The sequence below is a fragment of the Diabrotica undecimpunctata genome, chromosome 6 (genome assembly GCF_040954645.1).
Source record: "Diabrotica undecimpunctata isolate CICGRU chromosome 6, icDiaUnde3, whole genome shotgun sequence".
Lineage (NCBI taxonomy): Eukaryota > Metazoa > Arthropoda > Insecta > Coleoptera > Chrysomelidae > Diabrotica > Diabrotica undecimpunctata.
In genome coordinates this window covers 45,670,639-45,694,844 of record NC_092808.1, presented here as the reverse complement: position 1 = coordinate 45,694,844, position 24,206 = coordinate 45,670,639, and the positions used below count along the sequence as shown (strand labels likewise).

The 24,206-nt window shown below is 32.5% G+C and overlaps 1 long non-coding RNA gene across 1 annotated transcript in view; it reads left to right on the top strand.

Annotated features, from left to right (window-relative positions):
* The first annotated feature begins 228 nt into the window (after nt 1-228).
* The window catches only part of LOC140442644 (uncharacterized), a 145,898-nt gene continuing 121,920 nt past the window's right edge, over nt 229-24,206 (top strand). The window contains exons 1-2 of the long non-coding RNA XR_011951094.1: nt 229-627; nt 1,117-1,230. This is a non-coding gene — a long non-coding RNA (uncharacterized lncRNA). The remainder of the gene's footprint in view (nt 628-1,116; nt 1,231-24,206) is intronic.

The following is a 24,206-nucleotide window of genomic DNA, read 5'->3' as shown; positions in this document are numbered from 1 at the left end:
TTCCGTCATATATGTATTAAAATAACGAAGATTTTTTTCCATGTATCTCTGTTCCTATCGTACAAGTTAAAATACCCGAAATATATTTCAATTGCTTCTTAGGTCGGTTCAAGTTAATATAAACCATTTAAGAGTTGTTTATTATTTTACAAATGTGTATTTTCTCGGCATTTTCTTTTAATGTTTTATTCGAAGCCGCCTTACAATTTTTGTGCGTCATAGAAATAGGATATTTTGCATTTTAATTCCCGTCAAGTGTTTTGTTATTCCAAATTATGTGAATGAATTTTAAAGATAATTTCGTCATTCTCGCTAGGATCGCTACCAGATGTAGTCGATTTTAGCTTGGGTCCAAATTTTTCATCAAATTTGTAATGTAATGTCCTTTTGTTCTTCGTCCTACGTTATGGAAAACAAGTTTAGTAGCGGTGAATAGTAGCAATTTAATGTGTAATTGCAGTCCAATTCTACCTGTCCCAGTTTTTCTTAAGAAGAAAAGTTTCAAGTTTTTTGTTCAGTGCTTCTTCAACCTCGCTGTTCCTGTTTTGTTCCTGAAGCAGTTTTTTTATCGTGTCCAGAGAGTTCAACGCCAGAAATTTCAGTGCCAAATTTTATGTAAAAACCCAGGTAACATTTTGTGTTAAATTTTCAAAGTAAAGTAGACATTTTTTTCAAATAACAATAATTAATACATAACAATTTAAATAATGTAATATGTATTATATATTGTAAATCAAGGGTGTGGTTATGCTGTCAATTTATTTGTTCTTTGTCGTCAGTATAAATGTTGACATATCACAGCTAGCCTTAAATTTTCTATGACGTTTGTTTATTTATTTTTTTTTTTGAAGAGGTTAACTTTCTGAAGTTTTATTTTAATTAAAAGATATATCTTTAATTTTAACAGGTAATCTATTTCTGCCACAGTTATTAATAACTTAATAATAGTTTTGAAGTCTTTTTTATATTTTATTTTGGTATAAACCCATGTAATTTGTTTATCTGTTTGTGTAACTGTTTGTTTGAGACACAATAAATGTTCATTGCATTTCTCAATTTTTTTTGTCTTTTATTTTAGAAAAATCTCCTAAACTTTTTTTGTGTTTACTTTTTTAGGAAGGAAGAGCCATTTTTCCTTCATCCAGCAAGTTTAGGATCCTTTCTTTTTTTCTTCAATAGCTAGAAGTCTTTCTTGCTGTTCTATTTGTTCATTTGTCCCAGGAGATTCATGTAAGTAACCCATTTGTTTGATTTTTTTGTAGTTACCCCAATCCGACCCCCTTGCCATTTACTTATCCACGACTCCAGCTCTCCTAACAAACCCTAAGTGCCGTTCGCATACGTTCCTATTTATTTGGCTTGCCCTATCTCGACCCCCATAATTTTTGTCCCCAATTTTCTACCCCTTATAATCTTACCCTATGTAGGCAAAAAATACTTCCTTACAGTGATGGAGTTTAAATATTTAGGCATCACATTAACTAGTTACGGAAAGCTCGAAACAGAAGTGGAAGATTAAGCGAATAGAGCCAACAGAGACGCAGGTTGCCTGAATAAAACAATATAGAAATAAAAATACCGGAAAGGAAATAAAAGGCAGAATTTACAAAGCAGTCCGACCAATAATGACAAACGCAGCAGAAACACGACCTGAGACAGAGAGGACAAAAACGATGTTAGAAACACCAGAGATAAAACAATAAAAAAATTGATAGTAAAACACTATGATACAGCTAAAAATACAGATATATGACGTAGATGCAAGGTATAGAACATCAAGATCTGGGTAAGAAATAGAAGAGTAGAACGAAACAATCAAATAAGCAGCATGACAACAAATAGAGTAGTAAAGACGGCAAGAGACGGTTCATTAATAGGAAAACAATCAGTAGGAAGACCATGTAATCGATGGAACGATAACTTACTGGAGGCACATTGAAAAAGAGAGTCATGTGTGTATAAAGAAAAGAAGAAGAAGAAGAAGAACAACAAGAAAAGGATTAAATATATACTGATTACAACAGAAGTTTTCACTTCGCTGTTAAAGTTTCAGTAAACACATACGTACAAAAAAGAACAATATTTAAAACCTCAAATTTTTTTTTATTATATATGTTTATTTACAATCTACATCATTACAGAGTATTAAGTAAATGTGTTACAGGTTTTGCGCGTGAAGGAGAGACTTCCAATGATGTCTCACCTTATTCTATTTTGGTTTAGGTTTGAAGTAGGTCTTGGGCCCAGGTTCTATCTAGTCTTCTTGTGGCTGGACCATTGTTGAATAGTTCCCTTACTAGCTCATTTTTATGGTGAATGGTAAGTTCATTTTGTGACTCCGTGGCTCGATGGATTTCTTCTCTGATGAAAGGAATCTTTAAGTCGTAGTGAAGTGTTTGATTACTTATGTACCATGGTGCATCCACTAACGATCTTAGCACTTTAGACTGGAATCTTTGAATAATATTTAGCGACGTTGGCTTTGCACAGCCCCATAGGTGTAGTCCGTAGAACCAGATAGGTTTAAGTATGGCTTTGTATAGAAGAATTTTGTTTTGGATGTTAAGTTTTGATTTACGTCCAAGAAGCCAATACATTTGCCGAAATTTTAAGTCGAGCTATCTTCTTTTGGTCTGGATATGTTTCTTCCAAGTGAAACGTTGTATCTAGCGTCTGTTACTGTTGGTATTCTCACATTTTCCAACCTTACAGGTGGGCATATGTTGTGACGGTTGGTGAATGTTATTTCAGCTGATTTTGTTTTATTTACTTTTGTTCTTCATTTCGTATACCAATCACTGAGTATGTTCAGATGATGTTGCAGGTTTTGTGAGGCTTGTATGAGATCTTCATTTACAGCTAGTATTGCTACGTCGTCAGCAAAGGAAGCGATTGTAGTATTATTAGTCTCTGGTATATCGGCTGTGTAGAGTGAGAAAAGCAGCGGTCCTAGAACACTACCCTGCGGGACTCCGGAGTTGATAGGGCAGAGGTTGGATTGTTGGTCTTTGAATTTTACAGAGAAATATCTATTTGATATGTAGGATTTAAGTAGGAGGAAGTAGTTACTGGATAGTAGATACTTTGCAAAGCAGATCTCTGTGCCAGACTTTGTCAAACGCTTGTGAAATGTCTAGAAATACAGCGTTGCAGTATTTATTTTCTTCAAGACTTTTTGATATTTCATTTATCATTCGATAAACTTGTTGGATAGTGGAGTGATTTTCCCGAAAACCAAACTGATGTTTTGGAAGTAATGTTAGGAATTTATGATCTGCGTATATCCTTTGTAGCAGCAATCTTTCAAAAACTTTGCTTACGGTTGAGAGTAGGCTGATGAGTCGATAATATGTTACTTCATTCGGCTCTTTTCCTAACTTGAGGATCATTATGACTTCAGCAAATTTCCATATTTTTGGAAAGTATGATAAGCTTAGCATGCGGTTAAATATAACTGTTGGCAAAGTAATGGTCTTGCAAGGAAGTTGTTTTAGTACTGGTGCCGAGATTAAATCATAACCTGGGGCCTTTCGTGAGTTGAGTTGGGAGGGACATTTGACATGCTGCGCTAATTAGTTCTTCGACTTCATGGGGATCTGCTGGCTCTGTTTGACATATGTTTGTAAGATGTTCAGCAAAGACGTTCGCTTTTTCTTTGTTGGAACAGGCCTATTCGCCATTTGGTTTACGGATGGGAGGAACAGTTGTGTATGGTTTCTTAAGCTTCTTAGTCGCCTTCCATAGCGTCTGGTCATTTGCTGTAAGATTTGTAATGTAATGTTCAAAGGTTTTGTTGTTTGCAGCTTTGATGGCTACTCCAAGTTGTCTACGTAGTCTATTGAATATATGTCGGTCTATGTTGTTTCTAGATCTTTGCCAAGTTCTCCTTGCACGACGTTTTTTAGCAATGAGTTGGCGAATGTGCAGAGGAACATTTGTGGTGTGTGTTGGTTTGCGTTCAGTTCGTGGTGTAGATTGCCATGCCGCTTTTTGCACAAGTGTGGTGAAGTATTGAGCTGCTATATCTATGTCATGTGTAGATTTGATCCGCAGATTAAGATTGGTGTTTTCTTCTAGATAGGATTGAAAATCTACCCATTTGGTGTTTTTTGACGTGAGTCGAGGAGGTGGTGGGCTGTTTATAACTGTGGTACTCAGGCTCATAATACCCGGTGTATGATCCGATGAGAGATCATAACTGGATTCTATTAGACAGTTGTTTCTGGACACTCCTTTGCTTATGTAGTAGTCCAGTAGATCTGGAAGTTTTCTGGGGTCACTCGGCCAGTACATAGGGATTCCGTTGGTGTGGCAATCATAGTTGTTGTCGGTCATTGCTTTTAGAAGATTACGACCTTTTGTTGTTGTGAGTCTTGAGCCCCAGTGTATGTGTTTCACATTCCAGTCTCCCCCGGCTACGAATTTGCTGCCAAGTAATTGGAAGTAGGCTTTGTATTCATCTGTGGAGATTGCGTGACGAGGTGGGCTATACATTGCAGATATGTTAAAGTGCCATGGCGTTGCATTTACTTGAACGATTGCTGCTTGTATTTTTTCTGTTGCATATTTCGGCAATACATGATGTGATATGCAGCTGCGGATGATTACCGCCGAGCCACCATGAGCTGTACCATCGGCATGAGGTGTGCTGTGCTATAGAGCGGAATATTGAATGTAGTTCGGTCGGTAAAGTGAGTTTCTGAAATAAGCAGAACGTCAATTTTATTCAAGTTTAAAAAAGTAATTACTTCTTGCTTATGGTTTGGCAGGCCATTAGCGTTCCATGTGGCAACTCTAAGTATGTTTAAGAATTTCTTTGGTTAATTACTTGTGTTAGTAAGTTTAATATCATACTATTTTGACTCATGAGTTGCGAGAACATGTTTTTAAACTTGTTTAGGAATGTTAATAGTTGTTGTTCTATATTAGTTTTAGGGTCTGAATCGTGGTTGGTTTGATGTGCTGTTACGTTTGCATATGTTCTTTGATGGTTTTGTAGAGTGGTGTTTAGTTGATTTGTTTCAGTACACACATGTGGGCTGTTGAATCTTGGTCTTTGAGGCTGTTGGTTTCCTCTTTTCTGCATATGTCTGTTTTCTACTAGTTCCCTGTAGACTACAGAGCCCTTATAGTTAGCAGGGTGATCTTGTTTGCATAGTGCACACTTAGCTGGAGTGCTTCTAGGTTTTTTGCAATCTTTTGTATTATGTTGTCCTCCACATTTGACGCAGTAATGCGGTTTAGTATGTATGTTTTACTATGGTCGTATGCCTGACATCGCATACATTGAATTATTGAGTTTCTCTTATTTGGTGCCTCGACTGCTATTTTGGTGTGACATAAGAATTCTAAGTTGAATATGTCTTTGTTGTTACTGTTTCAAGGTCTATGAAAAACAAAGAAAAGGGTTCCTTTGTTTGTCTGTGTCGAATGTTAGTTATATTGCGAACTTTATGGCCGGCTTTTTCTAGTTCCTTTGTTATATCTGTTGTGGGTATTGAGTGACGGATATGTCTTATTACCACTCTATAGGCACGTTCTTTCTTTATTTGGTAAGTGTGGTGAATAATTTCTTCTTCTCGTAAATGTCTTATCAGTTTACGGTATATATCTATTGTATATGTTGTAATCTTGACAGTGTCGTTAGGCAGAGTTCTGGTATAGTAGGTTTCTTCCTCCACAATTTGTGCAAAGTTATCGACCATATCTTTAAAGTTTTTGACGCCATATACGAATATTGGAGGTGGTTTTGGCATTTTCTGTTGTTTTTCTGTTTCAGGCTGTTCAGAGCTTTCGGCATTTGATATTGCACTGTATCGATTTTGTATTTTTGTTGGTGGTGAGCTTGGAGAATTGGGATCGTTATTTTGTTTTGAAAATTTACGTTTTTTGACTACTTGCCATGAGTTTTTATTTTGGGTTTCTTGATCGTCGTCTTCGCTAGACTCAATATACGAGTTTTCTGAATGTGTAATTGCAAATTTTAGCTTTGTGTTTGAGGTCTGCCCTACAGTAGATGGGTTGCTTGGATTGTAGTAAATTGGTTGGGGTTGTGGTGAAAATTGTTGTGGTTGTGGCGGAGGAGCGGATTGATTTTGTGGAATGTTTGATATAGGAGTTATTTGTGGGTTGCCAGTATATGTGGTTTGGTGCATGTTCGGATGTGTATTCTAGTGGAGAATATTGTTGGGGAGTTGGGTACATTAACAATTCATTGTTAACAATGAATTGTTCATTGTATAAAAAAGAATTTGGTACACCACTGCCACTTTACTGTTTATTTTAATAACTAGAATTTTAATAATTAGATTTTAATTGCTCTTATCGGTGGTTACTTTTTGCTATCGCACTCGGCGGAATACGTCCTTACTCTACGATATTCAAGTGAACACTAAAACCTCAAAATAAATAATATTTTAAAATAAAGTTGTGGTTGATTCTTAGTAAAAATAGTAAATTTTATTTTATGAAATATGGAAAAAATTTAGCTGCAGTTTAAACTCATTTCAAAACCAGTCTTGTCAGTACTTTGTAATTATGGCCAGTTACGCCAAATTCATACATTGAACAAACTAAAAAATTGTTTTAAACTTGACGCGCTATACTCCAAATTTTATTATTTCACGATTTCGAAGAGCACATTGGATTTCGGCTCAAAACAATGCAACATGGAGAAGCGAGCTACTCCATGAAATTGCATTTTAAATTTTCAAGCATATTTCCCAATAAAATAGGGCAAAGGAATGTGAAAAGCGACGCATTTTGCCTCGTTTCTGTAGCATATTTCATAAAATTCGCGACGCGTTTAGCATTAAATAATGCAGACACTGCTTAGCACTTTCGAGGATGCTCCAATAACTAAGAACTCGCTACCAGCACGGTTGCTTTCTCGGGGATGGATAACTAAGTAATGCTCTACTGAATTATTAAAAATAGATAATGACATTCCTTCAGATATTTTTCGTTTTATTCTGATTTGATTTATACACTTCCGATATGAAATTTGATTTAATATTATCAAAAAAAAAAGATATGATAATCATTTTTTCAAAGAATTTTGAGAAAAAAATTATGGATATTGTAGTGGGTATACAGTGAGGATGTAAAGGTTTGCAAAAATTTAATAGTTTTGTAACTAAAAATATTTTGACGAAATTCTCGGATGGGTCGATTTAAGTATATTTTGGATTGCGTAACTTCATCGATGTTTTTTCAAATGAAACGATAATATTCATTGATCGTTTTTGAATTTTGCTTTAAAAAACGATTTTAAAAATATTAAACACTTATAGTCTAAAATCAGTGAATTAGAGAGTAAAAGTTCGTGAGTTAGAGATTGAATTAAAGGGAAATGTTTATTACAATTTTATTACAATTTTTATACAATTTTTATCAAATCTTTTTTATTTTGAGTAACACAATACCTCATACAATTACAGTTAATGTTGAAACTGTATGCCGTTTACTTCCTGACAATAACCAAGGCGGTATTAAAATTCTTCAAAAATTCTATTTAATGTTTTTGGGAGAATGGGTCTTACCTCATTTCAAATTGTATCTTTTAATTCTTCAATAGTCCCTTGTCTTTCTACTTAAGATTTAAGATAACCCCTTAAATAAAATCAAGGGGGGCTAAATCAGGAGATCCTGCTGGCCACTCTAAACTCCTCGCCTACATATCCATGTGTTGGGAAAAACAGTATTTAAATAATCACGCACTATCATCGCATAATGGGTTGGTGTGCCATACTGTTAAAAACCATATCAAATTACTAGGCATATTTGGATTTTGGTTATCTGGATAAACGTTCCTTCAATAAAAAATAGCCCCAAAATATTTTTGCCAACAATTCCTGTCCAAACAATAACTTTTACTCATATTGCGTATGCGCCTACATCATCCAAGGGGATTAGTATCAGACTAATCTCCATTTTTGCCTATTAACAATGCCATTTAAGTAAAATATTGCTTCGTCTGAAAACACTACATTTTTTACAAATTGTATGTCATTATTATATCGCACCATCATCATTTTGCAAAATTTCGTCTTTCGATCATAATCGTCCTCGTTGAGTTCCTGAACTAAATTAACTTTGTACGGATACCACTTACTTTTTTTTTTAAATATTTCAAAACTGTAGGTTTGCTTAGTAAGTTCTTTGCTGCAATTTTTTACTGGACTATTGTGGATATTCTTGCACAGTTAATAACAAATTTAACTACTCATGTTTTACGGTGTTGAGGCATAGACTCTTAAACAAAAGAATGTTAAAAATCTTGAAAGCTTTGAGATGTGGTGCTACCGCCGTATACTAAAAATAAGTTGGGTGGATAAAATTACAAATGAAGAGGTAATACGCAGAATAAATTACGATCCATAGGTTATACTGAATATAAAAAAGAGAAAACTTGAATACTTCGGCCACCTGATGAGAGGACAAAAGTACACATTCCTACAAAATATAATGCAAGGAAAAATCCATGACGCAGAAATCCAGGCCGTAGAAGAATGTCCTTAATGAGAAATTTAAGAGAGTGGTTTGGCTGTACTACTAACGAATTATTCAAAACAGCAGTAAATAAAATTAGAATCGCCCTAATGATATCCAATCTCCGATAGGAGAGGCACTCAAAGAAGAAGAAGAACTACTCATGATCACAAATTGCAGGACGACTACAGTTATTTCTTACACTTGCTTAAAATTTTACCTTCCTAATTTTAAAGATGGATAGGTGTAAAGCTGTAAGTTAGCAAACAATATTGCTTTTTATTTTTCTGCTATATTAAACTCAAATTTAGAAATCAAAATACTAACATTAACAGCGAAATCTGTAATAAAAACAGCACAAAAACACATTAAATACAAGGTAAGGTAATTCTGATTATATTGATAGAAAAATCTCCTTGGCAAAATGGCGTACTGCCAAAATGTTACATACAGACGATTATCCGCCGGATGAATGAAATAGAAAACGGCAATACAATTCTCCGATCAGGAAAAGTAGATAAGTGAGCAGATCACCTTAACACGACTGTTAAGGGACACAGGCACTGATAACGAAAAACAAACATCCAAAGAATTATTAAAACAAGTACTGAAAGATGATAAACATATTTGCTAAGATAACATAGATTTTAAAATGAAATGAAACTGCTAAAAAACTAAAATAACAAACGGAAAACAGAACTCGCGGTACCAAAAGAACCATCAGTAGAAACAAGTCTCTAGTCCAGTCGTCTTAGAGATTTGATCTATAAAAACTAGGCGAATAAGCTGAATTTTATTGAGATTATTAATTTTGAGACCCCAAAAAAGATGCAAAAAAGTTTTCTACTTTTACCCTCAGACTCTACCCTTAAACAAGAGAAAACTCGATTTTGAATTTGAATAAAAATATTTATTAGCACTTTTCGTGTAGAATGACCTGTTCTGTCACAAACAATACTCTTAAAGTGACCGGCGATTTTAAATGTAATTACGAAATCAATTTTTTAAATTTGTATCAATTCGACGGTAAAAATTTGACAATGAACAAAAAAGAACAAAGTATATCTAAAATATCTTGTCTTTGATATATCTCAAATATGTAAACGTGCATGGCAAAATAAACATAAAGTTAAATGGAACGATTTACGTATAGTCAGAAACAGCTGGTAAAAAGAGAAAAATCAAAGAAGCAACTCTAATCATGCTAAACACCAATTGTGTCGCAAATTCCTACGCCAAATGCAATAGATCTGGTTACCCATATTAAAAGAGGAAGTTAATAAAACAAAAATACCACTATTTAAGTTTTTTAAATAACATACATATAAAATCAGAATTTGGTGTTTACCATGTCGGGATAGTATTATGAGCTTTATTTTCCCGTGTTTTTTCCTTATGATTTACTATGGAATCACTAACACGAGAATTTTACTGTCATCTTGGCATGTGCTTGTTTTTTTAAAAGCGAATCACATGCTATAATTTTTTCTGACGGATATTTTTAAGTTAATTTCATACAATCGAATAAACTATCTTGGCAACTCAGCAATATTGGCGTTTTAAAGTCGCTCACTTTAAAATGTATAATATATGTCTGAATTGTCAATATAAATGAGTCAGATAAAATTAAAATTATTAGAATAATTTTCCACATAGTAACAAAAAACAAAATTTGTTTAATTTATTAATGTTTGTGTTTTGAAAACGATTTCCGATGTGGAAACTGAACCGTCAATACAGTTATTTTAAACTTTAATAATTGCGACTTATTCCCATTAAAATAGTGATTACAATGAAATATAATTACTCTAAATATACAAAAATAAATATAATAAGAAAATTATAAATGACATATCATCATCATCAGTGGCATTACAGCTCGTTATGAGCCAAAGCCTTCTTCAGAACAATCTTCCATTCGCCCCTGCCTCTGGCAACTCTTCTCCATGCTTTTACTCCAATGGATTTTAGATTATCCTCTATGTTATCTTGATACCTAAGTTTTGGTCTTCCTCTGGGTCGTCTTCCCACTGGTCCTCTTCGTTCGAAAATTTTTCTGATCGTTGCATCTTTATCTCGCCTAATTACATGTCCTACCCATCGAAGGCGTGCTAATTTAATATATTTTACGTCAGGTTCCCCAAAACTTCTGTATCACTCAAAGTTGTAGCGCCTATGCCACAAACCCTGTTCTTGGATTCCTCCATATATTTTTCATAGAATTTTTCTCTCGAAACCTTTAAGCAATTCTTGGTCGTTCTGTGTAAGTGACCACGTTTCAGACCCGTATGTTAACACTGGCCTTATTAGTGTTTTATATATGGTAACTTTAATTTTTCTGGGTAGTTTTGGGGCCATATGTTTCCTCAAGCCATACTTACCACTTATTGGCAAGCACTATTCTTCTTTTAATTTCTTCGCTGACATTCTTGTCTTTGGTCAGCAGCGAGCCCAGGTAGACGAAGGTGTCCACACCTTACAGTTCCAGATCATCAATTAATAGTCGAGGTATCTGGTTGCCTGATCTAGTACTATACATATACGTCGTATACATATATATAGTATACATATATATATATATATATATATATATATATATATATATATATATATATATATATATATATGTATATACATACATATATATGACATATGGCAACTGCAAAAAGGAGAGGTAGTGATAATAATAACAATGAACAAGAAAGGACAAGGAATTGCGTTTATAAAATACCTTGTGAATGTGATCAGTTTAATTTAGGTGAAACATCAAGGCCATTAAATGTTAGAATAAGTGAACATCAATCCTATATTAAAAATAGAGAATTTGATAGATCTCAAATATGTAAACACGCATGGGATAATGAACATAGGGTTCAATGAAATGATTCAAATATAGTCCTAAAAGAAACGGATGGTAAAAAGAAAAAAATCAAAGAAGCGGCTCTATTTATGCTAAATGAGACCAATTGTGTAGCGAATTCCTTGGCAGAATGTAGTAGGATCTGGTTACCCTTGTTGAAAGAGGAAGTTATTAAAAGGAAAATACCAGTATTGGTAAGTCAGTAACATATAGAGGATACATCATTTATGTTTTTTAAATAACAAACATAAAAAATCGGAATTTGGTGTTTATTGAAGGTAAACTAAATGCACGATCAAATACTTACCATGTCGGGATAGTATTATGAGGTTTTTTTTCTGGTTTTTTTCCTCATAATTTACTATGGAATCACTAACAGGAGAATTTTACTGTCATCATGGCATGTATTTGTCTTTTTAAAGACGAATTACATGTTATGATCTTTTCTGACGGATATTCTCAAGTTAAAGTTGATTTCATGTAATTGAATGAACTATCTTATAAGTAAAGTCGTCGCAGGAACGCAACTGAACAATATTGGCAATATCATGTTAAAATCGTCTACTTTAAAATGTATAATGTATGTCTGAATTGTCAATATAGATGAGTCAGATAAAATTAAATTAAAAGAATTTTTCATTAAGTAACAAAAAAAACAAAATTTGTTTAATTTACTAATGTTTGTATTTTGTGAATGATATCCGAAGTGGAAATTGAAACGCCAATAAACGTACTTTAACCTTTAATTGTGGCTTATTCCCATTTAAATAGTGATTTACTAATTATTATATGCCATATTTTCATAAGCAGTTTAAGTATTCTTATAACTTGCAAACATTTATATCAATCAATAATTTAAAACCAAATTAGAGTAATTTAAGAACATGTATAAGGCAAACTACCAGCATTATCTTCTTTTAGCAAAGTAATTTATTACGTTGTCTATAAAAGCATTAACATGGTTGGAAAGTCTCGTTTTACTACCCAATTTATGGAATTTTCGCAGTGGCTTGTTTGCCCCGGATTAAACGAAAATTCTCGCAGTATTATCCCTGTTTGTAAATCTGAGAGATAAGTAAGCTTGGCAAACACCACGTATGTGTGTTTAGTTACATAGAACAAAGCCAAATTGAATTGGCGTATAATGGATTCCTCCAGAATCAGGGAATCTACGTGCTCCTATTGAATATAACTATCATCTGGACGATTATTTGTCTAGCATATGAAATGAGATTAAAGTGCACATCTTTAATGGGAAATAACTCTCAGGTAGCTCAATTCAATTTTGTATTACTTAATCAGTATTTAAGAAATTGAAAAGATTTTATTTACAGACGTAATAAATAAAACGTTTCTATTATATTATAGTATTGCTGTATAATTAGGCATCCAAAGAGTTATAATTTTCTAAGTTATTTATTTATTAAATTCATCCTTAGTTTACTATTGATTATAAATTTTCTGTACGACGCATGTTCTTACAGGTTAACCAAATAAATATTGTTGTGAAATTATTTTCTGATGACATAATTTACATTGAGTACTGTATATTTCCAGGGATTAACTAGAATTTCAATAAAATTACATATATTTTAATGTTTTAAATACTATTTTGAAACATCTACTGCCATAATTATATATTTACCAGTGTATACCAGTACAAAGCGGAGTCAAATAGAGTGACTCGTAAAGCCCACTTCTGTTTAATATAATAATGGACAAAATAATACAAGCAGTACGTAAATTTCATGGTTACAGAATGGGGAACAAAGAAATCCAAATATTATGTTATGCAGACGACGCCGCATTAATCGCCGAAACGAAAGACGAGCTCCAAACATTAACACACATCTTCAATACAACAGCCAAGAAATACAATATGACTAATATCAATAGAAAAAACCAAATGTATGACAACATCTAATACCAACTATGACGTAAAATCGAAATTGATGGGAAAATAATGAATATGGTAATAATGTTTATATATCTGAGAATAGATATAACTAGTTACGGAGATGTTGAAGAAGTACGACAATAAATCTTTAAAGCAAGTTGAGCGGAGGGATCTCTTAATGACACAATCTGGAAGAACAAACACCTAAGACAAGATACAAAAGCAAGAATCTATAAAGCAGCAATTAGTCCTATATTAACACACACGGCGGAGACAAGACCTGACACATCTAAAACGAGACGACTACTAGAAACAACAGAGATGAAAATATTTATATACGAATACTGAAAATACGACTAATATCAGGGAAAAGTATGTGGGATAGAGAGAGAAGCGAAAACATAAGAAGAGAATGAAATATAAAAGATGTACATGGATGGGTGACAAAACGGAAACAGGAGTAACGAACACATTAGTAGAATGGCAGATGATAGGATAGTACGAATAGCATCAGGTAAGTCACCAAAGGGACGAAGAAGTATTTAACGACCAAGAAAAAGATGGTGCGGTAATTTAAACAATGTAGGAGGCTAACATTGAAGAAGAAACAGGCTTTAAAGCCTGCATACAAGAAGCAAGAACAAGAAGAAATACTATTTCGGAAATCGTTTAAATGGGTATTTTCGTTCTCGTCTTTTAACAGAACTTAACCGTCCATTCCTGGACGTAAGCGTTGAGTCCACCTTGTATCATCTTATCTGGCAACACGTTCTACTCACAAGACCACTTATTACATCTTATATTTTTGTCTTTTTACGTATTTTTTCGTTGCGGACACAATATTTTAAAGTTATTTTTTATTTATCCATTGCTTTAAATACAGCCAACAGTTTGACTAAATCTAAGGCCTTGTGACAGTCAATAAAGGCTAAATGTAGTAGGACTTCGTAATCGTTGTACCTATTTTTGTATCGATGTTCAGGTATTTTGAATGTGTTCTATAGTGCTGTAATCTTTGCGAAGACCTGCCTGTTCTGGAGGTTGATAGCTGACGAATTTACCATATATCCTGTAATTAATATATTATGGTACTGGTGTCAGACCCCAAATGTTTATTGGAGTTAAAGCAGCAGATAGACTCTATTCCATATAATATTGTATCTATATAGATAGATTCTATCTGCTGCTTCAACTCCAATAAAGGGTCGGGTCTGACAACAGTACCATAACCAAATTTTTTAAATGTTTTTTGTGGTGTCTAGTGTACAGTCTGTTTGTGTTTTTTTTTGTGTTGTTTCAATGGAAAATTTGTAATAAAACCAGCTTAAAAAGAAAAATTTCTCTAATTGTTTACCAAATGGGATATCTCCTTGTAGTGATACTGTAAATACTTGACCATAGCTTTTAAGATGGCTTTGTAAGCTGAAAGCGCTCAGCTGGAAAATAAATATTTACACACTTTAAAAATACTTTTCTTTTTCCATTCTTTGATTTCTCATAAGTGTGTACAAAAACATCAGTATTTTCATTTATTAAAGAATATGATGAGAAGTCCAAGAAACGATCCGAAGTTAAAAACAATACCATAAGCGAAAGGTATAAGGCTTGCGATCATTATTTTGGCATGTCTTACGTCAAATCCACGTGAACTGTGGAGCAAGTACAAGCATGACATGTCAGATAACATTTTACATCGAATTCACCCAATGACCTTACCTTATTCATCCAATCTAGAGATGAATAAGGAGATGCTTAAACAGGCTTTCCTTTTGATCGAAGACATTTACTACGTTATATGCAGCACTTTGTTATTCAAGTTAGAAATGCCATTGCCAAATCGTGAATTGATAATATATGGATGAATTGAACCATTTAGTTCAAACGAATGTACCAATGTTAACCCTATATTAAAAAGAAGTTTATGATAAGCTAATGAAACTAACTGACAACAAACATAAAAGTTGCATTGCTATACGATCTTTCTGCCAAAGAGCTCTACAAGCAATAAATGCCTATCGGTAATTGCCTTATCCGTGTCGTTGAATGAATGGTTTAATTTGGTTTTCGCCAAAGTTTTCTAGTTCTCTCAAAGAAGGATGAACTCACTAATAAAGTATTCCAGAACTTCATCGCTAAACACAAAAATCACAATTGGTTAAGTGAAAGAACTTTTAGCAGCTTTTAACTTAGCTTACAGCTGCACAATTTACAACTAAAATTTTGCAAGGTCGTTATAGCCACCGGACGCATTTGTTGATATAAAAACTCAGGCAATATAATACACGCGATGATAATGAAAGGAAAATTTAAGGATGAAAAAGTTGTCGTTCCAAGAAATCCGATGACATTAATCGATATTCCATTGGAATTAAAACGAATTTAATATCCGATCTGCTTTAACCGCCATAACGATAAATAAATGACAAGGCCAATCCTCTAATGTTTGCCGACTAAATATACGTCAATTGTACGTAGTTTGTTACGCAAACCATCCACTTTGTTTATTTTCGCGCCTGGCAACAAAACGAAAAATATGGTATGTCACAAGGTATTTCAATTAAAATAGTCATGAGTGCTACCCACTCAGCTAATTGTTACTTTGCTTCTACGTCAATTAGCTGCTTTTTAAACTTTTATTAAACTAAATTGAATTTTTTTTTATTATTTTTTTTAAAGATTAAAATACGTTTATTGACGTTTTAATTTCCACTTCGGAAATCGTTCTCAAAATACATAAATAATAAATGGAGCTTCGCGGGCCACACTGCTAGACAAAAAGACCAACATTGGAATACTACAATACAATATTGGAGACCTTACGAAAGTAAACGACCAAGAGGAAGACCACAGATGAGATGGGTTGATGGTAATAAAAAAATAGCCGGAACAAATTGGAAATATGTTGCTCAGGATAGAGACCAATGGAAGGAGTTGGGAGAATCCTATGTCCAAATATGGACGACAGAAGGCTAAGAACAAGAAGAATAATGTTTGTAGAAAATTCGGAACGATTTACTAGATCGAAATAACAAAATAAGCTTATTTTGGACTCAAATTATTTATTAAAAAAATAATAATAAATTTAATCTTAATATAAAAAAAAATTAATAAAACTCACCTAATAATTTATCAAAACATTTATTAATTCTATAGCGGTACGAAGTTCTTCAGGTCAATTTTTATTAAATTAAACAAATATTGTTTTTATATAAAATATAAAATCTACTTACTTTATTTTGTGAATTCGTGAAATATTTTCATTTTATCTGGACGTGTACGTTTTCGTTGTTGAAGAAATTTTTATCTGAAAACAACTTAGGTTCGGTGTAACACCCAGATGAGAACAAACTCTAAAGTTTCTCTCCAAATCATGTGTGATGGGAGCGAGTATGTCGTACGTAAATAGAAGTACAGGGAAACTTACTTCAAACTTTCGGGAAACTGACATTTTGTTGGAAAATTATTTTGTAGGTCGGATTATGGGTATTAACGATTGACTTGGAGTTGCTTGAAGTTTCTGTATCACGACGAAAATCGCAATTATATAGTTTGCAATGTAGCATTTGTAATAGAGAATGTCTCTGAGCGACATCAGCATTTTCAGTTAATTGACTTACAGGCCAGATGCTTTCTAGTTATCTCAATCTCCAAGTTATAAACTAGTTTAGCCAAAAATACTATAATACTGTTTGGAGCCTCCAAACTTTGAAGTAATTATTTATTCATATTTATTTATATATACTGAAATAAGGAAAAGATAAAACAATATTCTCCTAGCTATATTAATAGCAATTCTATATTGAAACTTCTATCAAAAACTAAGTAAATTAGAAACAATTAAGAAAAATATAACTTTAATTAGATTTCGAAATTCTCCTAATAACCTTATATGGTTGATGCAAATAACTACAAGAAAAATAGATAGAATATAGTAAATATTAACTCTATAACCACATATCACACATATAACCCTTATTGAACCACAACTTGGGGTGAGCGTCGAATTGTGTTGAAAGTGGAAAATTATTTTACTTTAGAAAAAATCAACATGGCAATTGCTGGCAGTTCAAAAAAGGACAAGTGCAGCTTGTGGAATTTCAGAACGGACCTTGCAAAGAGTTCGCAAAATGAGTGGATGAATTAAGTAAGGAAAATAAATGGATTCGTTTGCATCCGAAAACCCTCGACTTGCCACCCGAAGGTATTAAAATCTCAATCAGAAATATTATTTATGACATGTACAAAGCAAAAGAACATGTTACAAGAAAGACACTTATTTAAAAAATAAAGGACAGAGAACTTTGTGATATGAGTTTGACCAGTTTATCAAAAGTAATAAAAGCTATGGGTTTTAGATACAAAAAAAACCAATAATCGTAAAGTGTTGTGCGAGTTGTTAGAAATGTTGTTAGAAAAAGGTGGAAATTTATAAGAAACTGTTTAAACAAGAATTCCGAATTTGCCAGACAATTTGTGTTTCTTGACGAAACATGGATTTTTGCGAAAGGAAAAATAATACCAAATCATCCTGGCAAGATGATTCTACCAAATGCTATTCGAGTACTAGTGCGAGTAATGGCAAAAGATATATTATATTGCATGCAGGAAATACGGAAGGTTTTATACCCAATGCTGGTCTTATATTTTCTTCGACAAAAAGAACTGATGATTACCACGGAAATATGGACGCCGATATTTTTGAACATTGGTTTGAGCAAATATTATTAAAAAATCTGGAAAATCCGTCATTAATAGTCTTAGACAATGCTTCGTATCACACCAGAGAGGAGAAAAAGTTTCCCAGAAGCAGCTGGAAAAAAGAAGACTTAAGAAAATTGCTGTCGGAGAAAAATATAGAACACGAACATCTAGTTTTAAAAGCTGAATTATTAAATAAGTGCAAAGAACACATTACTGAGAAAAAATTTGTCGTTGACCAAATGGCACTAAAATATGGTCATGAGGTCCTAAGACTACCACCATATCACTGCCAGTACAATCCAATTGAATTGGTTGTGGGCCATCACTAAAAACTACTATGATAAACATGCATGTAAGACCACCGACGAAGCCAGCGTTTTACAACTCTGGCAAGATGCACTAAACCAAGTCAATGAGGAACAATGGCGGAAATGTATTGAGCATACTGAAAAAAAAAATTTAGAGTCATATGAAATAGAACAAGTTATTGATGAAGTAAGACCTTTAATTATTCGTAATGATGAAAATTCAGATGAATCGGATAGCGAGTCAGATAGTGATGATACCTGTCCATAAATTAAGACGTAGATAGAAAAATTAACACAAAAGGGTACCAACCACCAAAAAAAAAAAACAAAAAAAAAATAAAAAAAAACCGCATGCAGGAAAGAGCCGGAGGCACAAAAATTAGATTAGCAAGTAAGGTAGATGGACATGACTGGACAAATGACTGGGTATTAGACGACGGATGAAAGGATTCGATGCTTGCTCGCTCTCGACTGCACTTGGTGCAGAAAAGGGAAAGCAAGTATCGGCACACACAACCATCATTAGATCGCCGAACAATTGCTTTGACCGGTAGTGATAAAGCCAAATGGGCTAACCTACCACTTAAATGTAAATACACGGAAATCTCCCATTGCCTGACGGGGGATACCGCGAAATAGTCTAGACCTGGCTCCAAAGACCAGGGGGCGGAGGAAAGCCGGGGCTGGTTGTACCGCAGGAGGACAACCTGCCTCGGTGGGTTTGGAAAGGTGTGTGTGGAAAGTAGGAATAAGTCTTTGTTTTATATAGATATATATTTCTATAGATATATTTATAAAATATATAAAAATAAAAATATAATACAAAATTTTGAACACCCAGTATTAACATTGGCAAATTTTTTTATGCTTAAATAAAAATAGCGTTTAGTACACGCTAAAAAAGAATTTTTGTTTTTTCAGCATAAATATTAACCACAATATTAATTTTTGAAGTTGCATGTGTAATATGAAAAATTCGATCTAGAATTTTACGTAGATTCTAAAAAAAAATAACAAAAAGTACAGTTTCTATTTAAAATAATAAACTTAATGGCGACTTTCGGTACAACCGAAAGTGCTAGAAGAATGCAAATATTTAAAAACTGAAGAATGCTTTGCAAAACCCACTATTCCAAGTTTGCAGAAACCAGTGACGACCAGAACTTTGAAAACTCTTAACCCACATGTTGCGTGAATGACCCTGTATATTTCATGCTCAATGTTTATCAATTTACATTATGATATTAAATTCTTATAAAACATAATACAAAGTTAAAACATAATACAAATCCCTAATGTCGTATTATCAAATTAAGAAAACCGTACATTTTTAATTTGAGAACCGCTGACTACCTGAGGCAAATCTGAATAGACACTTTTATTACTTATGCGACAGGTTCAAACGATCCTACTATAGCTGATAGCTTACAGTGCGCTTAAATATAGATATAGATAACTAATATTTAAAATTTCCAGAACGTCAACCTTAGAGTTCAAATTTTTCTAACACAGCTAATAATACGAAACCCACACGGAACTGCTCAATCTTTCATAGGCGTCAACATGGTATAAAAATCAGAAAAATGTAATCATCATTATATTGGGAATTTTAGAATTATATTGATTAAATAGCCAAAAACATCTGTTATTATTCATAATATAAATTTTTTGAAATAACAAGTCTAATATTCCACTAAAATTATAATTTTAATAAATAGATTAGACAAGTGTACACGACTGATACGGGAATACTTCAAATTTTAATTACAATTCTTCGTGTGGCAAAATTTTTTAAACATTGTTGCCGCTTTTTAGAGTAAGAATTTTGTTTATGTTTTGATTTCTTACACAATTTGATCATAATATATTATATAATAATAAATTGTATTAATAAATACATTTTAATTTAGATTAATAGCTTTAAAAACTAATTATTGTTGCGTATTGTGACTGTGCTATGCCAAAACAACTTAATAGTCTGTAGAAAGCTGATAAGCCTTCATGTAAGATAGATTATTTTTAACAAGAAATAATGGCGGGACGACAAAACACTAACGTTAAAACCAAGTCCCTTACCTCCTGATCCTCTGAACTAAGTGAGGATTGGAGCCATCCAATATAGTTCAGTGTGTCAGTTAAATATTCCTGCATTGTATATGCGAGCTTCATCGCTAAATATTTATTACCTTTATTATTACCTATTACCTTTTAATATAACCTACTCTACAAAATGAACATTTTTACAAAATGTAACAATGCAATGTTATTTTAGATAAAGAAAATAATACAATTTATGGCAATCAAAACGTGAAAATAAACTTAGTTTTAAGTAAAATTGTGGCTTCTCCCCAATAAAAATAGTAAATTGTATTAAGATGTCACATGAAAATAGCTTTAGAACAACAATAAAAAAAAATTAAGGGCAATAATATTAAATTGGATAAAAGATTATAAATGGAAACGAAAAAGTTAATAAAATAGAGTGTGTTCTATTTCGTAATAATTTTATTTATAAAATATGCAATTAAATTTAAAAATAATAATTCACTTTGAACAATAAACAGTTAAGTATTTATATTACTTTCAAGTTAGGTAGGTAGTAAGTATTTACATTTTGCTGAATGAAACTGTCAACTGATAAGTATCCTCATAATAAAATGTTAAAATGTTTTACCATTGTTGCGAGTGTTTTATTTCAACTACAAACATTTTATTTGCATAGTAGCTTCAAAAAACGAAAATTGTCAAAATATATAGGGTGTACCACATAAAAAAACATAATTTGTTATTATATTTCCTTAGTGAGACCCTCTAAAAAATATTCTTGTACGCCACTGAACTTCCATAATATATCTGTCAAAAGTTTCAATAAAGTTTTTTTAAATTTTTCCTCAATAAAGAAGATATTTAACCCTGTTGTTTTCGACATTTTTCAATAATCGCCCTGTATCTCGCTAATGAGCGGAGCCATTAATGATTTGATTGGACAATCGTTACTTTAACGAAAAAATAAGTCATGACATCTTAACTGCTTTTATCTCCTCTAGTTTTCGGTATACCCTGCAAAACATACCAATTTGGAACACCCAGTACATTCATCTTCATATTATTTTAATTGGTTGATTGACTTCTATCGCTGTAAGAAGTTCACTTTATAATTTTGAAAACTTAGATCAGTTCAATTTTATTTTAGATAATATAACCCTACGATTGAGTTTATTATTGCTGATGAAGCCGTAAAAAGCAAACCTAATATCAAAAAATACTCCGCTTTGCAGTAAATGATTGCGTGTACATCTCGAACGTATCGATATTACTCGCTATTGAAAAAAAAGCATGCATCGTTTGGATTCTGCCCTCGCCGTCAATAAAAAAACAGAAACTCTTTATTATATTACCGCTCGCCACTTTCGGGCGCTTTTTGTCGTTTTCAGGTGTTTGGGAAGTCTCCTATAATAGAAATATATAAAAAGGTTTTTCTGAGCTCATAAAGTTTGTTGGAAGCCCAGGACATATTTTACAGCGAAAAAACTTTTTTACTAGCGGGCGTATATGTGTTGAATTGATGGCGAAACGTGCATATAATGGTTACTTTTTATAGAGGATAAGTAGAAAGAAATTGATAGATGTAAAAAAACATTTACGAAAGTTTAAAACTTGTAAATAAATTTACTCACAGAAAAACTTTCGAAATTTATATTTAGTTTCTGTAAAAACTATTTATATTATATGATATTATATGTAGGTGGCCTTCCACGGTAACGAAACTGCTAGATCTAAGATATATATTGCTACTACCGGTCTAGAACATATCGATGACTTTGAAGGCAAATAAAATAAATCCAACGCAATAATGAGAAAAGTATATAAATAATTGCACTTTTCATTGCTTTCGCACCCACCGTATTATTCAAAACCTATCTCCAGAGCTCTGGCTGTCTGCAAATATCCAAACTTTTACAAAAGCTAGCAACAGCTGAAATATCGAATAAAATTCAGAACTGTCAGGTGTCTTTTAACCTTTGTGAAAGTGATGAGATTCTGATGAAAACACACTTTCCCAGTTCTAGCGCCTCAACAACACCAAACTCGATTGAAGAAACAATCATATCCTCAGTGAATGATTGGCATATCTCGCCAGAACGATGATTAGTAAGGAAAAGGTAAGATGGGCCATATCGTTCTTCACCCCCTTCATGTCACCAGGGCCTGACGGCATATAGCCACCCGTACTATATACAAACAATATACAATATTAAAACAGTCTAGCATTTGAAAATTCTTTGGATATATATTGAAATCCCCTCGTATTTGTTAAAATATTAAAGAATAATCTTAGTATATTTCTGTTTCCTTTCTTACAAGTTAAAACACCCAATCTTTCAACTTTCTTTTATTTGCGTCGCTGAGTTAATGTAAACCATTTTATAGTTTGTTTATATTTCACAAGATGCGTATTTTTTCGGTATTCTTTGATCGAAGCCTCTTTTACGATATTTTGCGTTCCCGTTACTGTTGTAAGTGTTTTGTTTATACCAAGATTGTGCGAATGACTTTTAAAAATAATTGCTTACTCTCGCTAAGGCTGGCCGCTGTTAAAGGAGTGTCTAGTTTTATTGGAGTCCGAATTTATTTTCAAATTCGTAATCTTTTCGTTTTCCTTTTTTTGTCATGGAAATATAGTATAAAGTGACAGTAGCAGTTAAATGTGTAGTATTAAGCTGTCAATAGTTACAGTTTAAGTGAGGTTCCAGAAGGAGAGGAACAAGAATCGTTGTTCTCATCCTCGTTTTGTTTCTCCCTGGTTGTCATCCCAGGCTTTTTGGCAGTTCGGAGATGAACTTGTTCCTTTTCAGAGATTTCCAATTCAGTTTCAACAGAGGAGAGACAGAAAATATATTTTCTCTCTCTTTCTTACTCGAGACTAAAAATGTTCCTTTTGTAAATATATTTAATATTTATTAATATTATTATTATTTTTGTATTAATATTATTATTATGGTAAATTAAACATAGTCGTAAGTAAGTTATGTATATTGTCATTTTTAAATACTTATGAATATTGCATTTTAATTTGTATTGAATTATTATATTGAATTATGTTACAGTTTATTGTATTGTATTTTTATATTAATAATAAAATAAACAATGAATTTATCTGCAGAGTATGTGTAAAAATGTTTTTTTGCATTTAACTCCTTTCATACATATATGAAAATAAAAATATACATTTTCATCAAAATATTGATTCAATCCTTCATTTACTATACTCCTATTACAGGTCAACTGTTGTTTATATACAGCAAGCGATGCACCATATACCTATATACCTAATTTTGTTTCTCGTTCTGCTCTCTCTTACCTATAGCATTACATATGTAATGATTGTGCAAATTGACTCCCATATAAATTTGTAACGGCGAACGCGTGTATACAAGTAAAACTTCTACCGGCAGTCCCAATGGACTGCCACACCCTTTTTTTTGTGAAATCAGGTAACTTTTTCTGTGTTTAAATTTTAAAGTCAAGATAGACATTTTTTAAAAAAATAATAATTGCTTTCATTATTTAAAAGATAGTATATTAAAGATAGTTCTTTACTTGTAATATTTTTTTATTTGCCAAAGTTTATAGCCCTTATATATATATATATATATATATATATATATATATATATATATATATATATATATATATGTATGTATATATATATATATATACATGTATATATATATATATATATACATATGTAAGTTATGTAGCAATTCCCATTTTTTTTCTTCTTTATTTATTTTGGTATGAATCTCTGTAACTTATAATGTAATTTTTTGTGCCATCTGTATTTTTGTAACTATTTGTGGTGACACAACAATAAATATTTGATTTATTTCTCTAAATTAATTTTGTCTTTTATTTTAGAAAAGTCTTCTTACCATTTTTGTAATTTTAA